Here is a 26,650-nt window from a genome sequence, read left to right on the forward strand (position 1 = left end):
GGATCATGCACCAGATAACACACATTAATACACTAAATAAAATTTTTCTATGTTAAATATTCATGAAATACGTTTAGTGACCAAATGCCAACTCAATCTAAAATAGATCTATTGAGTGTTTTACATGGTAAAATATGTATGTCTTAGCTTAATCCTAAGGATGGTGATCGTGATGATCATACGTAAGTAAAAAAGAGAAATGATAGAAACTACATTAAAGGGGGAAAAGTCTGTGGTAACTTGAAACCTGGATAAAGTGGCACTGAAATGTACCCAGTCATTCACCAAATCTGTGGATTTGTTACATACTTGTCACTTAGCCCAGATGCTGAGGCTTCAAGTGAGAAAAGACACAAGGTACCTGGCCTGATGGAGTTTATAGATGTAAGCGAAGATGGTGACAAGCAAACAGATAAGTGAAACTGCAAACTGGGGTAAACATAAGGGGAGAGAAACCAGAGTTACAATAGGACCAACTTAAGGAAGTCAGGGGAGACCTTTCTGAAGAAGTGGCCTTTAAGCCAAGATTCAAAGTTGAGAAGAGCCAGATACATGTGGAAACAAGCAGATTGGTCACAGAGTCATTGTGTTTGCTGGTCAAATATGAAGAGCTTGACATGCTAAAGATGCTGACAGAGGGCAGTGGGGCTGGAAAATGGTGCGCAAGTTGGTTTCCTTTCCTGAACATAGGGACTGGAACTTTGGCAAACAAGACCCTAAGGATGGGTGGGAGATTGGGTAGATAGACTTTGCCCATATTAAACATTTAAAAATATACTTGTGATACATTTCACCAAAGAAGAGAAACAGATGGCTAATAAGCATATGAAAAGATGCCTAACATCATTAGTCTACAGGGAAATACCAATTAAAACCACAAAGAGATAGCACTACACACCTATTAGAACAGCTAAAGTGAAAAATAGCTATGACACCAAATGCTGGTGGGGATATGGAGAGGCTAGATGACTCACACATTGCTGGTGGGGATGTAAAATGATACAGCCACTCTGGAAAATAGTTTGGCAGTTTCTTTAAAAAAACTAAATATGCAGCTACCATGCAACCCAGCAATTGCTCTCCTGGGCATTTATCCCAAACAAATGAAGACTATGTTTACACACAAAAACCTGAATATGATGTTTATAATAACTTTATTTGTAACAGCATGAAACTGGAAACAACCCAAATGTTCTTCAACTGGTGAATGGTTAAACAGTGGTACATTCACACCTTGGAATACTACTTAGTGATAAAAAGAACAAATTGCTGATACACAACAACTGAATGAATATCCAGAGAATTATGCAGAGTGGAAAAAGCTGATCCCAAAAGCTTACATGCTGTATGAGTCCACTTACATAAGATTCTTTAAATGACAAATTATAAAAATGGAGGACAAATTAGTGGTTACCAGGCGCTAAGGAGGGGGTGGAGCAGGAAGAAGTATGTGTGGCTATTTTTAGGGCAACATAAGGGACCCCTGCAGTGTTGGAAATGTTCTGTATATTGAGTGTATCAGTGTTAATATCCTGTTTATGATATTGCACTATAGTTTTGCAAAATATTATCATTGGGAGAAACTGGACAACATGAGATCTCTATTATTCTTATAGCTACATGTGAATTTACTGTTATCTCAAAATACAAAGTTTAATTTAAAATATATACCTCTGAGAAGAGTGAGGGGTTTGAGTTGGGACTTATTTCAAATTTGTCACAAATGGCAGAAGTCCAAGCAGTGTAGAACTTAGGTGTGCCACTTAACCTCTCATTTCCAGTTTCCATGCCTGCAAAATAATGGGGCTGGGCCATAAATAGGTTCTAAGGTCTCTTTTTGCTTCTATAATCCCATGACTAGAGTGAGGTATATATATTTGTGGAAACTTGTTTTCATATTTATCAAAGACCCTCTGAAAATCTTTATGGAAACAGCACTAAATTTCTTTCTAGCAATACTCCAGAAGAAGTAGATCCCACCTTCCTGCCCTCCTAAAGACTGCGTTGCATACCTTGGCAAGATTACTGCTGTTGTAAAAGGGGAAACACTGAGCAATTTCTTTCCTGCCCCCAAGGATCTCCCCACCCATACTGTCCTCACAATATCCTCTTCCAGAGAGATAGAAAGAGAGAGAGGGGCAGGGAGGGAAGAACTGCTTTCAGAGGACACACAGTATGGTCAAGAACATTCATTTTCACAGGAAGAACTGAGGATATTTTAGGAACTCTGTTCTAGATCCAATTATTTACTTATTTTTTAAGGCCTGGGGGTACCCTGAATAACAGTTGTATAACATACTACATCTTTTACATTTTCATAAATTCTATAATATACTTCCTTCCCTTCTAGGCATGCCTTTCCAGTTGAGCCATACTCGTGTATACAGATGTAGTCCTCAAATCTCAATATGTTACCCATTATATTTTCCAAGGGTGACTGCAAAATCTCTCCTACCCCACATGCCTTTCTTACAATGTGACCTTGACATTTCTCCCATAAAGTGTTGGCATCTATATTCCCTCTCCTTGAGTCTGGGCAGAGCTTTGTGTCTGTCTGGACCAACAGAGCATGATGGAAATGGCACTGTGCAACTCCCAAGGTTAGAACATAAAAGTGCCACATACTTTTATCTGCTTTCTTGGGGACACTCATTACTGGAACCAAGATGCTGTACTGTGAAGAAGCCCAAACTCACCCAGGTGGAGAGGGCAATGGTGAGGCTATATGGAGGTATTTTGGCTGTACATTCAGCTGAAGTCCCAGCCAATAACTAACATCAGCAGCTAGGCACGTGAGTGAACATGTCTTTAGATAATAAGCTCCCAGCTGTGAAGCCACCTTAACAGCTGAGTCCCAGATAAGACCCTAAACGTAGTGGAGCAGAGACATGCCATCCTCACTATGCTCTGTCTGAATTCCTGACCCACAAAGTTAGTGAGCCTAATAAATGGTAATTTTATACCACTAAATTTGGAGTAGTTTGTTAAGCAGCAATAAATAACTATACAGATTGTTAGAATAAATACTCTAGCTTCACCCTCCTTCCTGAATCTTCTGCTATTGTCCCCCAACTGGTCAAGCCCTACTAGAATCCACAGAGCAAGGGAGTCCATTGATCAGCCTATGTAAGTCAGCTTCCTGGGTACTAAGCAGAATGGAATGTGCATCTGGAATGACTGGCAGATAACCAGCACAGTTGGGAGTCTCACTTATACTCTGCTTTAGTTCAGTGATGATGTAAAGTAAACAGGATGAAACTTGGGATGCCTAAATTTGATCCAGGATAGGATAAATAGTAAACAGCAATACTTTAACCATACTTCAGTTGAATCTGTAAAATGAGGGGTTTGAAGTAATTAATTTCTAAGTGCCCTTGCAGCTCTGGCATTTATCACAAAAAACTACCAGAGCTTAATCATTAAGAACATAGACTCCATACCATCTAAACCATCTATAGATTCAGTACAATCCCTGTCAAAATTCCAATGGTATTTTTATAGAAATAAAAAATAACAACAATTCTAAAATTCATATGGAACCATAAAAGACCACAAATAGTCAAAGCCATCCTGAGAAACAATATAAAGTTGGAGGAATCACACTACCTGCTTTCAAACTATACTACAAAGTTATAGTAATCAAAGTAATATGGCACTGGCATAAAAATAGACACATAGACAAATGGAACAGAACTGAGAGACCAGAAATAAACCTTTACATATATGGTCAACTAATATTTGACATGGGAGTCAAGAATACTCAATAGGGAAGGGATAATCTCTTCAATAAATGGTGTTGGGAAAACTGGATAACCACATGCAGAAGAATGAAATTTTACCCCTCTCTTACACCATTCACAGAAGTTAACTTGAAATGATCAAAAAAGAAATAAAAAAATACCTAGAGAAAAATGAAAACAAAAACATGACCATCCCAACCCTATGGGACGCAGCAAAAGCAGTCCTAGGAGGGAAGTTTATAGCAATACAAGTTCACCTCAGGAAACAAGAAAAATATCAAATAAAAAACCTAACCTTACACCTAAAGCAACTAGAGAAAGAACAACAAACAAAACCCAAAGTCACTAGAATGAAAGAAATCATAAAGATCAGAGCAGAAATAAATGATATAGAGATGAAGAAAACAATAGAAAAGATCAATGAAACTAAAAGTTGGTTCCTTGAAAAGATAAACAAAATTGATAAACCTTTAGCCAGATTCATCAAGAGAAAAAGGGAGATGACCCAAATCAAAATTAGAAATGAAAAAGGAAAAGTTACAACTGACATAACAGAAATACAAAGGACCATAAGAGACTACTACAAGCAACTATATGCCAATAAAATGGACAACCTTGAAGAAATGGACAAATTCTTAGAAAGGTACAATCTTCCAAGACTGAACCAGGAAGAAATAGAAAATATGAACAGACCAATCAGAAGTACTGAAATTGAAACTGTGATTTTAAAACTTCCAACAAACAAAAGTCCAGGACCAGATGGCCTCACAGGTGAATTCTATCAAACATTTAGAGAAGAGTTAACACCTATCCTTCTGAAACTATTCCAAAAAAATTGCAGAGTAAGGAACACTTCTGAACTCATTCTATGAGGCCACCATCACCCTGATACCAAAACCAGACAAAGATACCACAAAAAAAAAAGAAAATTATGGCCAATATCACTGATGAATATAGATGCAAAAATCCTCAACAAAATACTAGCAAATTGAATCCAACTATACATTAAAAGGATCATATACCATGATCAAGTGGGATTTATCCCAGGGATGCAAGGATTCTTCAGTATATGCAAATCAATCAGTGTGATACACCACATTACGAAATTGGAGAACAAAAACCACGTGATCATCTCAATAGATGCAGAAAAAGCTTTTGACAAAATTCATCACCCATTTATGATAAAAAGTCTCCAGAAAGTGGGCACAGAGGGAACATATCTCAACATAATAAGGTCATATATGACAAAACCACAGTTAACATCATATTCAACAGTGAAAAGCTGAAAGCATTTCCTCACAAGTATGTCCACTCTCCTTACTTTTATTCAGTATAGGTTTGGAAGTTCTAGCAATAGCAATCAGAGAAGAAAAACAAATAAAAGGAATCCAAATTAAAAGGGAAGAAGTAAAATTGTCACTGTTTACAGATGACATGATACTATACATAGAAAATCCTAAAGATGCTACCAGAAAACTACTAGAGCTCATCAATGAATTCAGTAAAGTTGCAGGATACAAAATTAATGCACAGAGATCTGTTGCATTTCTATACACTAACAATGAAAAATCAGAAAGAGAAGTTAAGGAAACAATCCCATTTACCATCACATCAAAAAGAATAAAATACCTAGGAATAAACTTACCTAAGGAAGGAAAAGACCTGTACTTTGAAAACTGTAAGATGCTGATGAAAGAAATTAAAGAGGACACAAACAGATGGAAAGACATACTGTGGTCTTGGATTGGAAGAATCAATATTGTTAAATCACACTACCCAAGGCAATCTGTAGATTCATTGCAACTGCTAACAAATTATCACTGGCATTTTTCACAGAACTAGAACAAAATATTTTTTGATTTGTATGGAAACACAAAAGACCCTGAATAGCCAAAGCCATCTTGAGAAAGAAAAACAGAGAGGGAGGAGTCATGCTCCCTGACCTCAGACTAAACTTCAAAGCTACAGTCATCAAAACAGTATGGTACTGGCTCAAAAACAGAAATATAGATCAGTGGAACAGGATAGAAAGAGCAGAAATAAAACCACACACCCATGGTCAATTAATCCAAGACAAAAGTGGCAAGAATATAAAATGGAGAAAAGACAGTCTCTTCAATAAGTGGTTCTTGGAAAACAGCTACATGTAAAAGAATTAAATTAGAGGATTCTCTAACACCATACACAAAATTAAACTCAAAATGTATTAAAGACCTAAATATAAAACCATATACTATAAAACACTTAGAGGAAAGCATAGGCAGAACACAGGCATAAATCACAGCAATATCTTTTCAATCCGTCTCCTAGGGTAATGAAAATAAAAACAGAAGTAAACAAATGGGACCTAATTAAACTTAAAAGCTTTTACACAGCAAAGGAAACCATAAACAAAATGAAAAGACAACCTACAGAATGGGAGAAAATATTTGCAAACAACACGACCAACAAGGGATTAATCTCCAAAATATACAAACAGCTCATACAGCTCAATATAAAAAAAACCCCAAACAACCCAATCAAAAAATGAGCAGACTTAAATAGACATCTCTACAAAGAAGACATACCAATGGCCAAAAGGCACATGAAAAGATGCTCAACATTGCTAATTATTAGAGAAATGCCAATCAAAAATACAGTGAGGTATCACCTCACACAGGCCAGAATAGCCATCATCCAAAAGTCTACAAATAATAAATGCTGAAAAGGGTATGGAGAAAAGAGAACCCTCCTACACTGTTGGTGGGAATGTAAATTCGTACAGCCACTATGAAGAACAGTAGGGACATTCCTTAAAAAACTAAAAATAGAGCTACCATATGATCCTGCATTCCCACTCCTGGGTATGTATCTGAAGAAAACCATAATTTGAAAAGATATATGTACCTCAATGTTCATTGCAGCACTATCTATAATAGCCGAGACATGGAAGCAACTGATCCATCAACAGATGAATGGATAAAGAAGATGTGGTATCTATATATATACAATGGAATATTACTCAGCTATAAAAAAGAATGAAATAATGCCATTTGCAGCAACATGGATGGACCTAGAGATTATCATACTAAGTGAAGTAAGCCAGACAAAGACAAATATCATATATTGCTTACATGTAGAATATAAAAAATGATACAAATGAACTTATATACAAAACAGAAATAGACCCACAGACATGGAAAACAAACTTATGGTTACCAAAGGGGAAAGGGGAAAGAGAGGGTAAATTAGGAGTTTTGGATTAACATATACACAATACTATATATAAAATAGATAACCAACAAGGACCTACTGTATAGCACAGAGAACTATATATATATATATATATATATATATATATATATATATATATATATGTAGTTCTGAACCACTTTGCTGTACACCTGAAACTAACACAACATTGTTAATCAGCTATACTTCAATAAAAAACAATTTAATCTAAAAAATAAATAAATTAACTTGAAATGAGTTAAAAACTTAAACATAAGGCCTGAAACCATAAAATTCCCAGAAGAAAACATGGGGAAAAAGCTCCTTGACATTGGTCTTAGTAAAAATTTTTTTATATATAACCTCAAAAGCACAGCAACAAAAGTTACTAAGTGGAACTACATCAAAAGAAACAACCAACAAAATGAAAAGGCAACCTAAGGACTGGGATAAAAATATTTGCAAATCATATATCTGATAAGGAGTTAATACCCAACACATATAAAGAACTCATACAGCTCAATGGCCAAAACCCAAATAATCTGATTTTAAAATGGGCAAAGGACCTGAACAGTTAAAATAAAAAAAAGAGAAGATACACAAATGGCCAACAGGTACATGAAAAGGTGCTCAACATCACTAATCATCAAGGAAATGCAAATAAAAAGCATAGTGAGGTATCACCTCATACCTGTTAGATGGCTGCTATCAAAATTCAAGAGATAAGTGTTGGGGAAGATGTAGAGAAAAGGGAACACTTGTGCGCTGTTGGTGGGAATATAAACTGGTATAGCCACCATGGAAAACAGTATGGAGGTTCCTCAAAAAGCAAAAAATAGAACTACCATACAATCCAGCAATCCTCCTTATGTGTATATACCCAAAGAAAATGAAAACAGGATCTTGAAGAGATATCTACACTCCCATGTTCACTGCAGTATTATTCACAATAGCCAAGATATGGAAACAACTTAAGTATCCATCAATGTATGGATGAAGATGTGTGTGTATGTATATATGTGTGTGTGTGTGTGTGTGTGTGTGTGTGTATAATGGAATATCACAAGATATGGAAGCAACTTAAGTGTTCATCAATGTATGGATGAAGAAGATGTTGTTTATATACATATAATGGAATATAACTCAGAAGAAATAGGAAATTCTTCATTTGCAATAACTTGGATAAACCTTGAGGGTATTATACTAAGTGAAATAAGTTAGAAAGAGAAAGACAAATACTGTATGATATCACTTACATGTGGAATCTAAAAAAAGCCAAACTCATAGAAAGAGGAAGTAGAATGGACTGGGGGGTGGCAGAAATGGGGAGATGCTAGTCAAAGAGTACAAACTTCCAGTTATAAGATGAATGAGTTCTGGGGATCTAATGTACAGCATGGTGATTATAGTTAACAATACTGTATTAAGTACACTTGAAAGTTGCTGAGAGAGTAGATCTTAAATGTTCTCACCACAAGAAAAGAAGTGGCAGTTATATGACATGATGGAGGTGTTGGCTAACACTATGGTCATGATCATTATGTAACATACATCAAATCATTACATTGTACACCTTAAATTCCCTCAATGTTATATATCAATTATATCCCAATAAAGCTGGGGACAAAATGAACATAAACTCAAGAGCCTATCTGCTTGGATTCAAGTCCTGGCTCTGCCATTACTTAGTTGTGTAAATTTAGGTAACTCCCTTAGCCCCACTGTACTTCAAATGTGGATACAAATATTGCCTACCTTATGGGTTTGTTGTGAAGATTAAATGAGCTAAGCAGTGTAAAGCACTTAGCACGGGGCTGGGGGAGAGTAAACACCGTATAAATGTTAGCTGTTCTTATAATAGATAGGAAGAGAAGATTACAGCATACAGACTGTGAGGGAGAAACAAAAGATGGAAAATTAGCAACATTTTTTCCTTTTCCCTTTATTTTCTTTTTTAAGCAGGAATAGCTGCTGCCACAGTCTCTGATCCTTCAGTTTCTTTAAAAAGATGAATTTACCAGGATAAAAAAGTTAAAGAGTGACTGCAGTGGATAAGAAGCTACTTAGGGTTATAGGGGTCATAGGCTGAGTGGAATCCTAGAATGGCACCTAGCTGTACTAACTACCAGGTATTTTAGGAAAAACTAGCCCTCTAACTAGAGGCCAAAAAACGTCTTAAGCTATAATTAGATGTTTTATTTACTCATTCTGCATTATATAACACAGTCCTATAGAGGATGCTAGCTACGCAAAGTATTTCTTCACCTCCAGCATGTGGTTTTAAGCAGCATTCAAAATCTCTTTTTAAAGAGAATGATGGGTATTTTTCAGTTTCAACCATGAAACAGTTCTTGATTTATCTCTTTAAATTAGTTTTTTTAATTTTGCCAGAAATAATATACTAAAACAGTCCATTGTTAAAACAGAGTATTCAAACAAGCTCTTACAGCATATCCATTCTTAGGGAATGAGCACAGTTCTAATGATATTTAGCTGTCTGATTCCTGCTCCAGTTTCAAAAAGGGAGAATAAATTAACACCTGGAAAAGGAAACCTGTTTTTTCTTTTTCTTTCTTGTTTTTTACATCACTCTCCTTCTTAAGATAATTCCTAGTCAACAGAGCTTATAGCCTAAGAGCTAGGACAGGCAGTGCAAATCAGATTTTTACCTTGGCTACAATTTCCCTCAAAACGTTATAGAAGAGAGAGTAAAAGAAAACTGCTGTCATTATTAATGGTAATGCTAACTGCTAGCATTTACTTAGTTAGATACTGTGCCAAGCACTTTACATATGCAGGTTTGTAGTGCAGTCTTTTGCACATAGAAGTTCAATATTGCTTGTATGAGGATTGCCAAACATAGATGGTCATCATCCCTGTTTCATTTTATGTCCTTTTGAAGACAGAAAGCCAACTAAGATATATTTTGTTTTGCAGCTGTTTTTCTCCAACCTCTACAAACACTGGGACGGTCTTTCTTTTTCTTCATGTTTTCTTCCCTATTTAGATCTTAAACACAGGGGTTCGATGAAGTTGAATAACACTGAATACACAGTTCATTCACTAGAGAGAGAAGTAGACAAGTGTAGGAGAGTTTCACATACAGGCTTTTCCTGGGTGAAAAAAGGGCAGACTTTAGATCTCAGCACTATTCCACCCACCCCTGGTCATGAGCACAGTCATTCCTGCAATTCTTGGACAGGACACATGGGGCTCAGGCCAACTTAGCCTGCGTTGGAAGCTTTCATAAAAAGAGTTCTGTCCCTGCTCAGTCTTATTAAACATTTTCTGAAGACTCAGTGAAGAATGACTTATGACTTTGTTTAACTTGAGTATGTAACAGTTGAACTGTTGAGAGATTCATTTGGTGTCTTGTGCATTGTTTTGTTTTGTTTTTCTTTTCTTTTCTGGGAAGCTACGAACTCTTCTTGGAGAAAATAAATCAGAAAATATGTCCTTTTCTCTGCACCCATCCCCAACTTTCTCCCCTGCACTGCAGAAGCCAAAATTTACAAGGCTGGCTAATTTGAAGAGAAAGATGATAAGGGATCGGCGCTTTAGAGGTAGAAGAGAAAATGTTCTGGTTCACTCTGATGACGCTCACTAGAGATGGTAGAATCACTGGTAGAGACGGTTGCCTGGATACCCAAGGCAAGCACTAACATCTTGACTTTGAAGTCTCCTGTGGAGGGCCAATGTCTGAGCTCAGCAATGGGGGGAGGGAATAACCAAGTCTCACCTAACCTGGCAGCCTACCATTGAAGCCTGTGGGCCTGGGCAAAGACCAATGACAATGGCATCCAAAAGTGACTAAGAACCAACAGTCTTCACTTTTTTCCCTGACCATTGGGTCAGAAGGGCCATAAAGGCAGAGAGATATTGGCATTCTTGTTGAGAGAAGAACTAACTTGATATAACTAGTTTTGGAAAAATAGGTACATCATATTTATTGCAGTCAATGTTATAGAGCAATTGCTATCTCCCTTGGCTTAGTGTCATTTATGTAGCAAATCCTAATGTAGTTAATAATAGAGCAAGACAAAAAACACTCAATAGAATGAATGAGGGTGCAGCAAAGTCCAACTATTTGTGGTTTGCAAGAAACCTACCATAAATAATTTTTTTAAAACCCTGGTAAGTTAAAATAAAAGGATAAAACATTTATACCTGGCAAAGATTTATTTTATGAAAACTAGAGTGATACTTCAGGACAAGGAATATTACTAGAGATAGAGAGAAATATCTCATAATGATAACTGAGTCATTTCACCATAAATGTGAAATAATAATCATAAATGTGTATGTACTCAGTCACAGTTTCAAAAATACACAAAGCAAAAACGTAAAGAACTGAAACTAGAAATAAACTCACAATAATACTTGGAAATTTTCAATTCTCTTCTCTCAGTAACTGGTAGAATAGAAAGAAAATTCCATAAGAATGTAGAAGAATGAAACAACAATATCAACCAACTTGATCTAGACATTTACAGAACATTTATAGAACATTCCACCCAAAAACAACAGAATATATATTATTTTCAGATGCACATTGATCACTCACCAAAATAGACCATATACTGGACTATATAGAGTCTGAAGAAATTTAAAGCATTGAAATCATATAGAATGTGTTCTCTGAACACAACAGAAAAAAATAGAAATCAGTAACCAAGAGATACTGGAAAAGCACAAATATTTGTAAATCAAACAGCACACTTATAAATAACCCATGTATTATACAATGTATCACAGGGAATATTAGGACATATATTCCCTGAATAACGAAAATAATGAAAATGCAACACATCATAATTTGTAGGATGTACATAATAAAGCACTCTTTAGAGGGTAATTTAGAGCTTTAAGGGCTTATATTAGAAAAGAATAAAAGTCTAAAATCAATAATGCAAGATTCCACATGAAGAAGCTCAGAAAAAGAATAACAAATTGAACCCAAAGTAAGTAGAATATAGGAAATAATAAAAATATGAATGGAATCACGAAATGGAAAATAGATAATTTATAGGCAAAAAAATCAACGAAACCAAAATCTGGTTCTTTGAAAAATTATTATGCTTCTAATCAGACCAGTCAAGAAAAGAAGATACAAATGATCAAAATCAGGAATGAAAGAAAGAACTTCACTATAAGATATTAAAAGAATAAAAGGGGACTATTCTGAACAAATTTATGTAATAAATTGGACAACTTAAGATGAAATGGACAAATTCCTTGAAAGACACAGCTACAAAACTAACATAAAAGGAGACATTTTTAATAGCCCTGTATTTATTAAAGAAATTGAACATGTCAAAATAATTCAACGGCAAAAAGATTGTCTTTTCAATAAGTAGTGCTTGAACAATTGGATAACCTTATGAAAAAATATGAACCTCAACTCTTAGTTCACACCAAATGCAAAAGGTAACTGCATTGAATATAAATTGAAATGTAAAAACAAAAAATATAAACTTGCTACAGCAATACATAGGAAAATATCTTTATAAACTTTGGGTAGACAAAGATTTCTTTGATATAACACAAAAGCACAAAATATGAAAGAAAAGATTAATAAATGGACTCTATAAATATTAAACATTTCTGTATTTCAAATATCACCATCAAGAAAATGAAAAGACAAGCCAACAGACTGATAGAAAATATATTCTTTACATATATTTGATGAAGGACTTGCATCCAGAATATATAAAGAACATTTACAGCTTGATAATCAGAAGATAAAAACCCAGTTTTTAAATTGGACTGGTAATTTCATCCTTAAAATAAAAATATATAAGGATGGCCAATATATATATGAAAAGATGCACATTTCTAGTCATCAGGGAAATACAAGTTAAATCATGACATGTTATTATAAATCCATAGAATGGCTAAAAACAAAAACTGAGATTACCCAATGGTGAGAATATAGAGCAACTGAAACTCTCATATATTGCTGGTGCAAATATAAAATGGTACAACCACTTTGGAAAATGATTTGGAAGTTCCTTATAAAGTTAAACTTATATTTGCCATATGACCCATCACTCTACTCCTAAGTAAATACCAACAAGAAATGAAAACACTTGTCCACAGAAAGACAACGGTACATGAATATTCATAGTAGCTTTGTTCATAGTAGCCTAAAACCCAAATGTCAATTAAATGAGTGGTTAAACAAATGATATATCCATACAACAGAAGACTGCTTGATAATAAAAATCAATGTGTGTGTTGATGCACACACTGTGGATTTCAAAAACATGCTGAAGAAGCCAGACACCAAAGAAGATGTACTTCATGATTCCTTTTATGTGACCTTTTAGGAGAGGAAAATTAATCTATAGTGATAGAAAAGAGGTCAGCAGTTACTGTATCTGGTGGGGGTAGATATTGATGATAAAGAGGCATGAGGGAATTTTTGGAAATACACCTTGATTGGAAAAACCAAATATACTGTAACTTCATTGGGTGGTAGGTGCACAAATACCTATCAAACTGTACACTTAAAATGGATGCATTTTATATGTATATTAAAGTTGATTTTTAAAATCATTGCAGAAACAGGGTTATAAAATACTAAAGTATAAAGTTGGAGAAATCTTCCATATTGTAAAGCCATAAAACATGAGAAAATTCAAAGATGAATCCAGAAGATTAGGTCTACCATCCAAGAAAATGGGAAATGGAGCTTCCCCACAATGGCAGAGTAGGGAGACCTGAACACACCTCCTTCCATGGGCACACCAAAATTACAACTACTTACAAAGCAACTATCTATGAGAACGATCTGAAGACTAGCAGATACAATTTTCCATAACTAATGTTATAAAGAAGGATACAAAACAAAATGGGTACGAGGAGAAGAGGTGTGATATAGTGAGGACCCACACCCCAGGGTTAGTGACACAGAAATGAGAGGAATATCACAACTACAACACAACAACTGTTGGCAAGGATATGGAGAAAAGGGAACCTTGGTGCATTGTTGGTGGGAATGTAAATTGATGCATTCACTATGGAAAACAATATGGAGGTTTTTCAGAAAATTCAAAATAGAACTACCATATGATCCAGCAATTACACTTTTGGGTATTTTATGAAATAAGTCAGAGAGAGATAAATACCATATGATCTCACTTATATATGGAATCTAAAAAACAAAACGAACACACAAAACAAAAACAGACTCATAGAGAATAAATGGATGTTTGCCAGACAGGAAAGTCCAGAGTTGGGCAAAATAGGTGAAGGCGATTAAGAGATACAAGCCTCCAGTTATAAAATGAATAAGCCACAAGAATGTAATATACAGCATAAGGAATATGGTCAATTATATTATAATACCTTTGTATGAGCACAGATGTTACTAGATTTATTGTGATGATTTACTTAATGAACGCAAATGTCAAATCACTATGTAGTACACCCGAAACTAACATAATATTGTATGTCAACTACATTTCAATTTTTTAAGAAAAGGGAAATAGAAGAAAGAAATTTAAAAAACATGATTTTCCTGAGTATTAGGAAGACACACATCTTTAGTTTGAAATGTTGATTTATCCACTGAATCCATTTATTACTTGGCCCCCGTATAGCTCCATTTTTAATGGAGAAACGATGATGTTTCAGATCTCTGGGCATTAGTGTTAACTCAGACCCCGTCCAATAGTCCCCTTCCATAATGCACATTTGTTTATGTAAATGACCCTGGAGAAAGACTGGGGGACTCATCATTGTGTGCACTTGCCATGGTGTTGCAAAATTGTTGGTATCTGACCTCTTTAGTAACTGGGTTCCAGGCCTGAAAAAGCATTCAGACCTGGAATCTGGGCAATGGATCATGACTATATATTGGAGCAAGTGCTGTCAACCTCGCAATGAGTCATCCTCGACTTCTTTTCATTATACAGATTGAGTACATGTAGGACCCTGTTAGCTGCCCCCTATTTTTCCCTAGGGATACAGTTTTCTGTTAATCAGTTCCACAATTTTCTGCAAGTCAGATCCATCCATTAGCCTTTTGTCCTCTCCATACATTACGATAATGGCATCTATCTGGCTTCAGATGGTTAAGTACCACCACCTGTCCTCTATAGTGTGCATGTGGGTGTGGGGCTGGGGGATGCCCTGTTATCAGTAAGCATAATAATTCTGTAATGGCATGTCCAGCCCTACACAGTATACGTACTCTGGCTTGTGTACTTCTCTCAGCCTTTTTTTCCCTTTGTCTACCAGCTGCCACGACAACTCTGGTCTTTCTTTTCCCACTTAGTGTGAGCTATCATTTTTTCCATGCTTTTAAGAGCCACCCTAGGATAGTGTTTGCACCTTCTCTTGGTGTTTCTTGCCAGAATTTTAAATCACATAATCCTAGAAGAGTCTCTCCAATTGATAAACTCTGTGTTCAAGCGATATTCCAGCACCCTCAGAAACCAATCCCATCTATAATCTTCCAGTGCATGTTTATAAAGGAGGACGAGGTCCTGTAGCTCCTTTGGGATATAGTCTCTTTCTTCCCTTCTCATGCCCACCATGTCTCTGGCTATGCTTGCTGCAACTTATAGTTATAGGCCTAGTGGCCGAGTGGGTCGGTAGGGTAGGGTCAGATCCTGAGTTTGGCACATGCTGTCTTGTAAGGAAAAAAACTTCTGTACTGCCTTTGAACAAGAGAAGAGTACTACCCTTGACTAGGGTTGGGCATACTACTTCTGTAGGGCTCCTGGGAATCTGGTGATTCGAGACAGGGGTGGGGAGTGGTAATCTACCCCGGTGTGCCCATCCCACATGTCAGAGTCTTATTTTTACCCAAGCAGGGCCCTGACCTTGGCATAGCAGATCCATCTAAGATGAGAGTTTAACCTCCATTGAAATTTGGCTACTCTAATGCTAGTTCCTGGGCCTTGTCCTCAACTTTCTCAGCTCTTCTCTTGAAGGACATGAGAGCTTCTTTATAGGCTACTAAGGGGAACCTCAGCCTTTCACCCCAGCTTATCTTTTTTCTAAAGTCTCAACTGAGTTAGAAAAGTCACCCAATTCAATTGTCTTTAAAGTTAGTATTTCCTTCATATTTCTCCAATGGTGGAAACTAGCACCAGCTAGTGTATTTCTTTCCACATACGCCATACAAATTCATTACCTGTGATCATTTTAATACCTACACTACCATCTTGTGCCAAGAGCTACATGTCCTCCACCTACCATCAGCAGTGCCTCCTGTCACAGGTTGATTCTCCAGGAAGCAGACTCTAAGATGGAGATTACCATGCAGGAGATTTATTACAGAGTGTCCTTGGGTTCAACACTTGTGGAAGGGAAAGGAAGGAAACAGGATTGAGTAGAAGGAGAAACTGAGATGTGATGCCATGTAAATGAAGCTTCAGTCGACCCTGTGGCAATTTCTGAAGATGGACTCAACCCTTCAGAGTTGTGGATAGCTCCTCAGCTGTCACCTCTGCACCAACAGTCACTGGATGTGGACCACAGGGGAGGGGTGTGACTCTGAGCAAGGTGGCTCTCTTCCACTAGAAGGAACCCCCAGTGTGGTGGGGCAATAGAATCTTTATTCCTGAGGCGGGCAGCACATCTAGCAGCCATCCACCCACACTTCTCTTCTATGAAAGGTTAAAATATGCTGTGTGTGTTTGTCATTGACAATATAAACTGAAGCTATGTGCTTCCAGGTATCTTGGAGCCCCAGTCTTTGTGACCCCCTTCACCTCCTAGAACTTCCTGGTCATAAGCACTGCTGTGACCACAATGAGATTTCTTTCTTTCTTCTTTTTTAAAAAACTTTTGCTGGCCTTTCTCCTTTCTGTTTTGATTCTGTTAATACTACTTTTCAAACACTGACTATGAACCAGGCCCTGTGCTCAGCAATACACATGGGTTACCGTTCATGAATTATCTCACTTAATCATCACCTCAATCCTATTTAGAAAACATGAACTCATCATTTTATGGATAAGAAAGGAGATTCAGAGTGAACAGTGTTTCCAAGCCACACATCTAGTTCTTATTAAAATCTGTGTGAGAAGCCAGATCTGACTCCAATTTCCATATTCTTAGTGATGATGCTCCTATTTGCCACCTGCTCCTTGACCTCTACCTGCCTCAGCTAGGGGTCAATAAGTACATTGTGGGCCACAGTTCATAACCAAGCTCTGTTACTGACAACATATATTCCTGAACAATGCCCTTTTTGAGGCACATTTTCTAGAACCATTTTGTTAAAGTTATGACCATTTCCCTATATATTCCCACTATATTCAAACTCAAGACTCTCTTGTCCTCTGAAGCTCAGTTGAAAACCCCCTTCCAGCTACACTTTTCCTCTGTATTCCAGACCAAAATAATCTCCCTGTGCCTAACAAAACTCTCCCACTAAGGAGAACTATTTATTCACATTTTTACTGCTTAGTCTCTGCATGTATGTGTCTGTTCCCCTCAACAGATTGTAAACACCACACACATTCTTTTACATCATTACCCTACATAATGTATGGTACATAGGAAACGTCTCAAAGCACATCACATTAATATTGGATTAGTGTCATGAATTGATTAGAAATATGCCTTTGGGCTCTCTTCCTTTTCCTCATTCTCTAATAATGATGCAACTTTTTTTCTTTTCTTAGGTTTCCCATAATGCTGAAATCCTTATCTAGCCTATATATTTTTCATTCTGTACTTTTTCTCTGTGTAACTCTGCTTTGGGAACCCCAGGCAGTTAAGTTTATTAGTGGTGATCAACCCAGCTGGTTGTTATGTTCCATATAAGGCTAACAGCTGTCACAAATACAATCAAACATTTTTTTTTTGCTATGATGAAACTCAATGGATACAGGGAAAATATTTTACGAGTTGCTGCATATTGTAATTAAAAACAAACAAACAAAACTTTTAGAATGGTTTAAAATCTTACTGCATAAAGTATGGTCCATGGACCAGCAGCATCCATATCACCTGGGAGCTTGCTAGAAATACAAAACCTCATGCCCGACCCAAGTATGCTGAATCAAAATCTGTAGTTTAACAAGATTTTCAAGTGAAAGTTATGAATATTTAAGTTTGAGAAATACCTACTAGTTTAAAAACAATTTAATGGCAGCTCTCTATATACAGTAAACGGCTATATCTGATGCTTCATACAGTTCTAATCACCCCGATAATCCTGAAAGTAGGTGAGGTAGTATTTCTATTTCATAGATGAAGAACAGGCTCGTGTGTTAACTTACCCCAAATCATCCTGCATCTAATCAGTAGCGCTGATCTTGGAACCCAAAGCTGTCTGCTTTCCAATTTTCTCTTGCAGTGTAGACTTGCTTTCCAATTTATTATTGCAAATGTAGCAGACGCTCCCAGCGTCTGCCTGTCCCTGAGGCCTTACCATCCCAGAATGCACTGGCTGCATTAGCCCGCCCACCCCCAGCAGTTCTCAATCACTGACTGATAAGAGTTGGTGTTTAAAGGCCCCAGACCCCTGAGCCCCCAGGTGAGATATTTCAGTGGTCTGTGGTATCTCAGGGTCTGGTATCTCACTATCTCAGGGTCTCTCAACATGATTAATTTCCAGTCAATCGCTGGGATAGCTGGCTTAATAATTCACCTTTTTTTTGGCTGCCTTCCCTTCCCTCCTTCGCTGCATCTCCCAATAAACTATTGATAATTAAATCCTATCTCAGGCTCTGCTTCTGGGGGGAATCACCATTAAGATAGAAGAAAAATCAGCTCAGTTCCTATGAGGATTCCTCACAGCACAACAAAAGAAGTACTGATAAGTGAACAGTTAACCTCCTTCGTAAATAGAGAGTACAACACCTTTAAGAATAATGAGATCGGGCTTCCCTGGTGGCGCAGTTGTTGAGAGTCCGCCTGCCGATGCAGTAGACACGGGTTCGTGCCCCGGTCCAGGAAGATCCCACATGCCGCGGAGCGGCTGGGCCCGTGAGCCATGGCCGCTGAGCCTGCACGTCCGTAGCCTGTGCTCCGCAACGGCCGAGGCCACAACAGTGAGAGGCCCGCATATCACACACAAAAAAGTAATAATCGTGAGATCTTTTTATGAGACTGGTGACAGCTAAAAGATGAGATTCTGGGGTGTTTGCTAAAATGAAGTGTCATAAGGGAATCCAAGAAAAAAAAAAACTGTGCTCTTTCCCCAGCAGAAAGAGAGAAAATACCATTTTCCTGCTTCTGTAAGAATCTGTCATATAGATCTTTGGACAGAATCTCTTGCCTCTTATTTACAACTATTTTCTGTGGGAGGAGTAAACAAGTGTCATATATATGTACTTTCTGTCCTTCAATCCTTCCTACATACAAAAAAGGGAAATCTCATCGTGTAAATTGAATATCCTATCCTGACTGTGACATAGATAAATTAAGTAAAGGCTTTAAAGATGCTGATGTTTGTATTCAGGGCTGGCTTCATAGACATGTGACAGAAGGGCCCTGCACTCAGTTTCATGCTCTGATGTCACTGCCCTTAAATTAAATTAAATTCTTAATTATTGTGAACAAGGCACCCCATGCTTTCATTTTTCACTGGGTCCTGAAAATTAGTCAGTCCTGCTTGTACCAATTAAAAACTGTTTAACATGGGTTTTCATGATACAAGAAAGAGAAGGCCAGCTCAGAATTATAAGGGCTGAATAACAAAGTATCTTTGGGGAAAAACAGAACTGACAAAAGTTGGAGTTTCTAGAAGCTTCTGAGAGTTGTCATTAAAGATTTGCTGCATAGAGTGCAGGAGGAAAGCAGTGGCACCTAATGTGCTCCGATACTTCTCAAATTGACACATGCATAGGAATACACATACGAGTGATCACTGAGACCGCATGTTTGGCTTGCAGCCAGCAAGGAACATTCAGGTGACCCAGAAAATTAGGGGCAGAAGGAGTGAGGAGCTTCAGCTGGTTTTCCGGCATCAGGCAAGCAAACCGACTGTGTTCCTAATGATACCCAGCATTTACCAAACATTTACTCTGTGCCTGGCCCTGTCCCAGGGTTCTTACAGTCATTACCTCCTTTAATCTTTACAACCCTATAGGGCAGCTGTCCCTCTAGCGTGAGCGGGAAATCTAGGACAAAATGAGAGTGAGTACCTAGGCGCCTGCATCCAGCAAGTCCTGGAGCCCAGAGTCAGACTCAGAGCCCAGATTCTTACTTACAACATATAGCTCCCCTCCCCAGGGAAATAGCTTTGACTTCAAGAGGCGTGATGAGCAGATACTGTGCTGAAAGCTCCCCAGTGGAGAAGAGGAAGGGGAAAGGCTGTGTGGCAGTGATGCAATCTTAGCACCACAGTTCCCCATTCCCCGATGGGTGGGGGAGGGGAGGGGCAGCAGAAAATAAATAACCCTAGACCTTGCGGAGCCTGTGCGGGGTTTTCCTGGGTCCATTTTGCTTCACAAGCACATTTTCCATGGATTTTTACCAGGTTGCGTCAGGTTGTCTGTGGGCTTCAAACTGTTCCTTTGAGTCTGCGTTTCAGCTGATGTGGCCCAAAGGTTTTGGGGGAAGGGAGGGGGCTCAATGGAGTGGCTGGGCTCCTGCTGCTTCCACCTGCGCTGCTGTACTTTCACCTGCTTTAATCTAAATATAGGGATTGTGGGTAAGAATTTGTTTGCAAAAAGATGAGGTTCTGTGGCTAAAAATGAAAGTTTAAAACCCATGGCGCTGGTTGGGCTGTCGCTTCAAAACTGGGAGAAAATGAATTAGCTGTAGGTGGCTCACATGCCCCTATGTCCCCTCCCCCAAACACAATTCATGTTCAACCTGGACCATTAGAGGAAAAATGATATTGGTATTTGGTGATCCTGGAACCCTGGGCAGAACATATTTGAATCTTCTCTACACCAAATGTTTGCTCACTGGCTGTGAGCTTGTTCCTATCTTAAGAAATATTTCTTTTAATTGTTTGCACTGGGTCCTTCCCGAAAAAAGAAAAAAAAATAGAAAGAAAATCCTTACTGGGCCAACTCCGAAGGTTTTACATGAAAGTGGCTCTGACCTTCCTTTCATGCAGGAGCTGAAATTAATTGTTCCTTCCTCTGCTTTCCTACAGCACCCAACAATTATTTGACTATCTGTTATGTGTAAAACACAATGGAGCCTGACTTCAAAAGACTCACAATCTAGTAGGTAAGAGGAACTAGGTAATTCTCTGTACCTGTCATGGCAGTTGTTATTTTCTAACTCGTGATGGCGAGGCAGGAGAGAGCGCTGATGGCCATAAGACTTGCGGAAATTGGTGAAAGAATGGCACCCAGGTTTGGCCTTTGAGAAATTACAGTCCACTAGGTGGATATGTATGTTTCCCAAGAGCAGATGAAATAACTGCTGTGTAGAGCTTCCAGTAACATGAACAAGACCCACAAACCTTGAAAAGCCTTTGAGGATGGGAACTTGGGTTTTCAATATTTTCCTGGAAAGCCCTCTTATCCCACATACTCTTCAACATCTGGGCTTATACATCAAATTTATAGACCTTTGTTTATGATTCAGATGGACTTCTGTATAGTTCAGCTCAAGGTCGATGATGAAAGTCCACCTTCCCTATTGATATAATTCTATTAAAATATGTGTGAGCAAGCAGTGTTTATGGAGAGTCAAACATGTGTGGCCATCTGGGACAATCTAATTATTTACTAGAAAATATATATTTAAAAATTTCCAGAACATCCAGGGTTATAAATGTGTATCCCTACCTCTTGTTTACCAGTCCATTCAGGCGATTAAAAAGTGCACCTGTTATAAAAGCAAACCATTACACAAAACTCTGACTCGCCAATTGGCAATGTTCCTTCAGATAATGTGGACTGGAGAAGAGACCCAGTATATTTGACATGTCAACTCGGAAACTATTGCTGTTTTCATTTCCTGTACCATACCTCCTCCCACCTTTAAAAAATTATTGTGATAAAATTAAAATAACATAAAATTTACTACCATAGCTTTTTTTAAATTATAAAAATAAGTTCCTAGAATGTAAATATGAAAATCAAGACCCTTGAAAGTTCTTCAATTTGTAGCTTTTGTTTCTCCCACTAGCACATAAAATACCACAATACTTCAAAGCCTCCTATTTTTCCATCTCCCATCTTAGAGGATGTTTCCTTGTCCTCTTTTATCCTAAATTAATCTCTTAAATAGCAATGAGTATAACATGTCAACCAATCACCTGTGAACTCACTAACACAACAGTTAGAATGGTTTTAGGTATTCAACTAGTCGTAACTCTTGAGTTAGGTTACAAATTATGTTTTTAAAGGACTCTAGGGTATGTCCCAAATCTTGATATTAAGTTAAGAATAGTAACCACTCTTTCCACAAATACTTTTTAGCATGGTTTTAAATTCATTCAGAGCCTTTTTGCAAAATGGGGGGAAGATATTTTCTCTTCTGTATCAGGAACTACGTAACAACTAAAGCAACATGAATCAGGGTGGGCTGTCTCAAGTTAGCTCCCCCATCACTGAGGAGATTCAAGCAGAGGCCAGATCATCTGCTGGGAATGCTGTGCAGAGGCAGAGGAGTGTTGGGAATTTATAGACTTTGGGGTCTTGACTCAGACAACTAACACTGGCAAAATACACAATAGTAATAAATAGGAATCTCTTCCCTTTTGTTTTTTGTCTCTCGGCCATCCTATTGAATCTGCCACGTAAAATGTGAGTAATCTCTTAGGTACAGAGTAGAGAAATCTTCCTTATCTGTAGGGCACTGGGTATCCATGAGGCATGAGAGGATACTGGTTGGGAGTCAGTCGTGGGTTATAGTTACTGGCAGGTTATAGTTACCTGACCTTTGACAAGTCACTTAGGCTTCCAGGGCCTCCTGATTCTCAAGTAGGAACCCAGGAGACAAGTATAGATGTCCTCCATGTTGCTATGTGATCATTCCTTGCCACCTTCCCCTTCTCCCTGGGCCACAAAACTTGTTAAATATTCTGTTTCTTCCAGTTTCTGATTACTAATAAATGGCTAATACTCCAATAAACCTTCTTCACATTTTTAAATTACTTTTTATTGGAGTATAGTTGCTTTACAACATTGTCTTAGTTTTTGCTGTACAGCAAAGTGAATCAGTTATACATATATACTATCCCCCAATTTTTAGATTTCCTTCCCATTTAGGTCACCACAGAGCACTGAGTAGAGTTCCCTGTGCTATACAGTAAGTTCTCATTAGTTATCTGTTTTATACATAGTAGTGTATATATGTCAATCCCAATCTTCCAGTTCATCCCACCTTCCCTTCCCGCCTTGGTCCATAAGTTTGTTCTCTACATCTGTGTCTCTATTTCTGCTTTGCAAATAAGTTCATCTGTATCATTTTTCTAGATTCCACATATAAGCAATATTATACAATATTTGTTTTTTTCTTTTTGACTTACTTCACTCTGTATGACAGTCTCTAGGTACATCCACGTCTCTGCAAATGGCACGATTTCATTTCTTTTTATGGCTGAGTAATATTCCATTGTATATATGTGCCACATCTGCAACCTGGGTGTGGTGGGGCTAACTAGCAGTCTCTGCCACAGTAACTAAGGACCAGCACTCCCATTCTCTAGTTTCCCAGTGTAATCACACTCCCAAGTTTTACCTGATATATAATCATACAGAATAAAGGGGGCAGTCCCTCATCTCCCTTACAACTGAACATGGCCAGATAACTATGTCTGGCTAATAACATGTAAGCAGAAATGTTAGATGGTTGTTTCTGGACCTTCCTTAAAGGACAGTGGGAGGGTGCCTTTTGAACTTCCTTAATCATATTTTTCTTTCCATCTGCTGGCCAAAATGAGAATTTGAGGCTCGAACTCCAGACACTACAAGGGCCACACTCTGGGGAGAGCAGAGCATTGAGGTGAAGGGCCCTTGGGTGCCTGGATTGTGCCACACAGCCCTCGACTGCCCTCCTCCAGACTGACCCCTGGCAGGAAAATGCATTTCTGTCTCATTGAAGTCATTCAGATACAGGTATCCCCCAGTTTTTGCAAGTTTGTTCTACACCACTTTGCTTTTACAAAAGACTTACATTTGTAGGTTCTCACTAAGCAAAAAAAATCCAAAGAGGATTTTCACTTTTACAAAAAAAGATGAAAATTGAAAATAGCATTCAGTGTTTGTTTTGCAGTAGCTGTTACAGAGGCTCCCACCCCAGGCAGCCAGAATGGCACCGCCAAGCACCTTTCCTGGGAACTACACTCAGCATCTCAGCATCAAGCGGCCAGAGCTCTGAACTATGAGCATCTGTTCTTTATCTTGATTTATTGTGAGCATCTGTTAGCAAGGTGTGTCCTAAGGTAATTGCTTCTTTGCTTTACACCATTTCAACTTATGAAAGGTTTCATAGGAGCGTTCTACTGTCCCATGGCAGGGGGAACCTGTATTCATTTTATCCTTACTGATATAGTTTTATCTGAACAGTTTTTTCAGAAGGCTCCTAAGGAGTCACTTTCCAGGTAGAATTTTGGAAAGCTAGAGTTGGGACCCTTTTTCTGAGGAGGTAGGTTTGGCTGCTGTTGTTTACCCCACAAAGGATGTGGGCTTGGCCTTTGCTGCCCAAGTGCAGCGTCAACACTGTGGTAAAGTGACCAGCGTCGGGTGTAGTTATATTCCAGCTGAGAGTTGTTGATGTTTTCTCAATGTTAGTGCTGCTAGAGGCCCCTGCAGTCTAGCGATCCTTAATAGCTGTGTGTCTGACTCATACTCCTATTTTAAAGATGCTCCTCTGTTCTCATGGTTTTCCTGAAAAGTCCAGAGTTGATCCCTAATACAAATGTTATGTAAATAGTTGCTGGCATGTGGAAAATTCAAGTTTTGCCTTTTGGAACTTTCTGGAATTCTTTTTCCAAATATTTTCAATCTGCAGTTGGTTGAATCTGTGGATGCAGAACCCACGGATACAGAGGGCCAACTGTATTCATATCTAGGTCATGGCTGAGCATACTCTTAGTCATGGTGTTGTCAGGTTGGAGCTTTTGATATAAGGAACAAAGGCTTAAAAAACTTCTTTCCACCTACACTGAGTAATCGGACTGTGACAGGTTGCTTCCTCACCTCTTCCCTAGGTCAGAAGACCAAGGAAGAACCAGAGTTAGACTAAGGAGGTCATTAGAAAAGCATCTAGGTTAGGCTTTGATCTAGAAGAATAAGAGTGGCTCTTATGGCTTACTTTTGGTCTATCTGGAGCACCTGACTAGGTTTAAGCCCAAACCTCAGCCCTTTTGGAATTGAACTGGGATGAATGCAGCTTGATAGGAATATAAAATCCTTCAGAGATGCCTTTTCATCCTTTATCTGCCAACACAGTTTTCTGCTGGTTCCCTTGTGCTTGCCACCTTCGTGATCTGACAAATATTCAAATATACACTGTTCAAGCCACTGCCTCAGACAGCAAAGAAAAGATATGAAAGTAAGGGATAAAATAATAATTTTCCTATATGTGCCCCTCAACCTTTTCAGGAGGAACTATTCCTTCCCCTTCACTTCCTTTTGTACTTCAGTTAGGGCCCTTTTGTACACCACTTGCTGTGCACCTGGTGAGACTGAGTTGTCCTTTCCTTGGACCCCAGATGCAGGTGCGATAAGGACTCAAAGGCTATAGAGCTTTGTTGTTATTTCCCCAGATTAAATGGCATACAAATTATGATGGAGCCCTGATGGGCCGTCCGACCAGCAGTGAAAGTACTAGGTATTCATCCCCTTCAAGGCCCTTTTTAGGTTGTTAATGGAAGGTACCTGGTAGAAGTAATGAAGGCACTGAGAACAGACATCTATTTGAAACGTAAATGTCTCTTCAAAGGCGAGGCAGTTTGTTTGGTATTTGCTATTATTGAGTAGTTGCTTTGTCTTACTTGCTAGTTTGTTCTGGTTTTCCTTGCATTGTTTTAGGTTTCAGTGAGCCCACCTAAAGAACTATATGGCACACCCTCTCCCCTTAATTCCCACTTTCCACCTTTAAGTCTAAGTAAATGACAGCCAAGGTCGGACACATGGAAAATGGGCCAAGGATACTACTGAGATTGATTTAGTTTGGGTTCTAAAATGGAGAGGCAAGAGGTGACCTGATGGTGAACATCTATCCCATGTCACTGGTTCAGGATACCACATTTGAGGTTAGGGCCAACATACAGACCAATAGCAATGTTCCATGGCCTAGAATAGTCTTTTACATATTATTTCTCAAAAACTGGTGTGGCCACAATAGATGGCTACTCAGGGTTTGTATTCCAACCATTGATTAAGAATTACCTTTCCAACTTCTCTAACTGCACAATTGTGTTCACATCATCTGGTCCATTAACCATTCTACTAACATCCCCTGTTTAAATCCACCAACACACCCTGTATTCATTAGACAGTTGATGAAACTGATGTGGGTTCAGAATAAGGAAGAAGGCCATTCCAGGCCTTCTATCACTTTATGCTGATATTGTTCCAATATGCAGAGAATATAGAAATTAATACTCTTAGTTGCCATTTGAAATCAAAATAACCTCACAATTTGAGAGACAATAAAGTTACTCCAGATAATTTCAAAGCCTTCTAAAAATCTGAATTACCTTTAGAAGATACATTTTTAACAGTATTGAGAAATTTACTGGACAGAAGCCATGGATTAATCTGACTTTCTGGGGCACAGGAATGCTGAGGAATTAGTTGAGAGAGAGGAGGAGGAGA

General features: G+C 38.2%; 1 pseudogene; it reads right to left on the minus strand.

Annotated features, from left to right (window-relative positions):
• Nucleotides 1-26,277, minus strand: part of LOC132488867 (solute carrier family 25 member 16-like) — a 121,662-nt pseudogene extending 95,385 nt beyond the window's left edge.
• Nucleotides 26,278-26,650: the final 373 nt, after the last annotated feature.

This window comes from Mesoplodon densirostris, chromosome 1, assembly GCF_025265405.1.
Source record: "Mesoplodon densirostris isolate mMesDen1 chromosome 1, mMesDen1 primary haplotype, whole genome shotgun sequence".
Classification (NCBI taxonomy): Eukaryota; Metazoa; Chordata; class Mammalia; order Artiodactyla; family Ziphiidae; genus Mesoplodon; species Mesoplodon densirostris.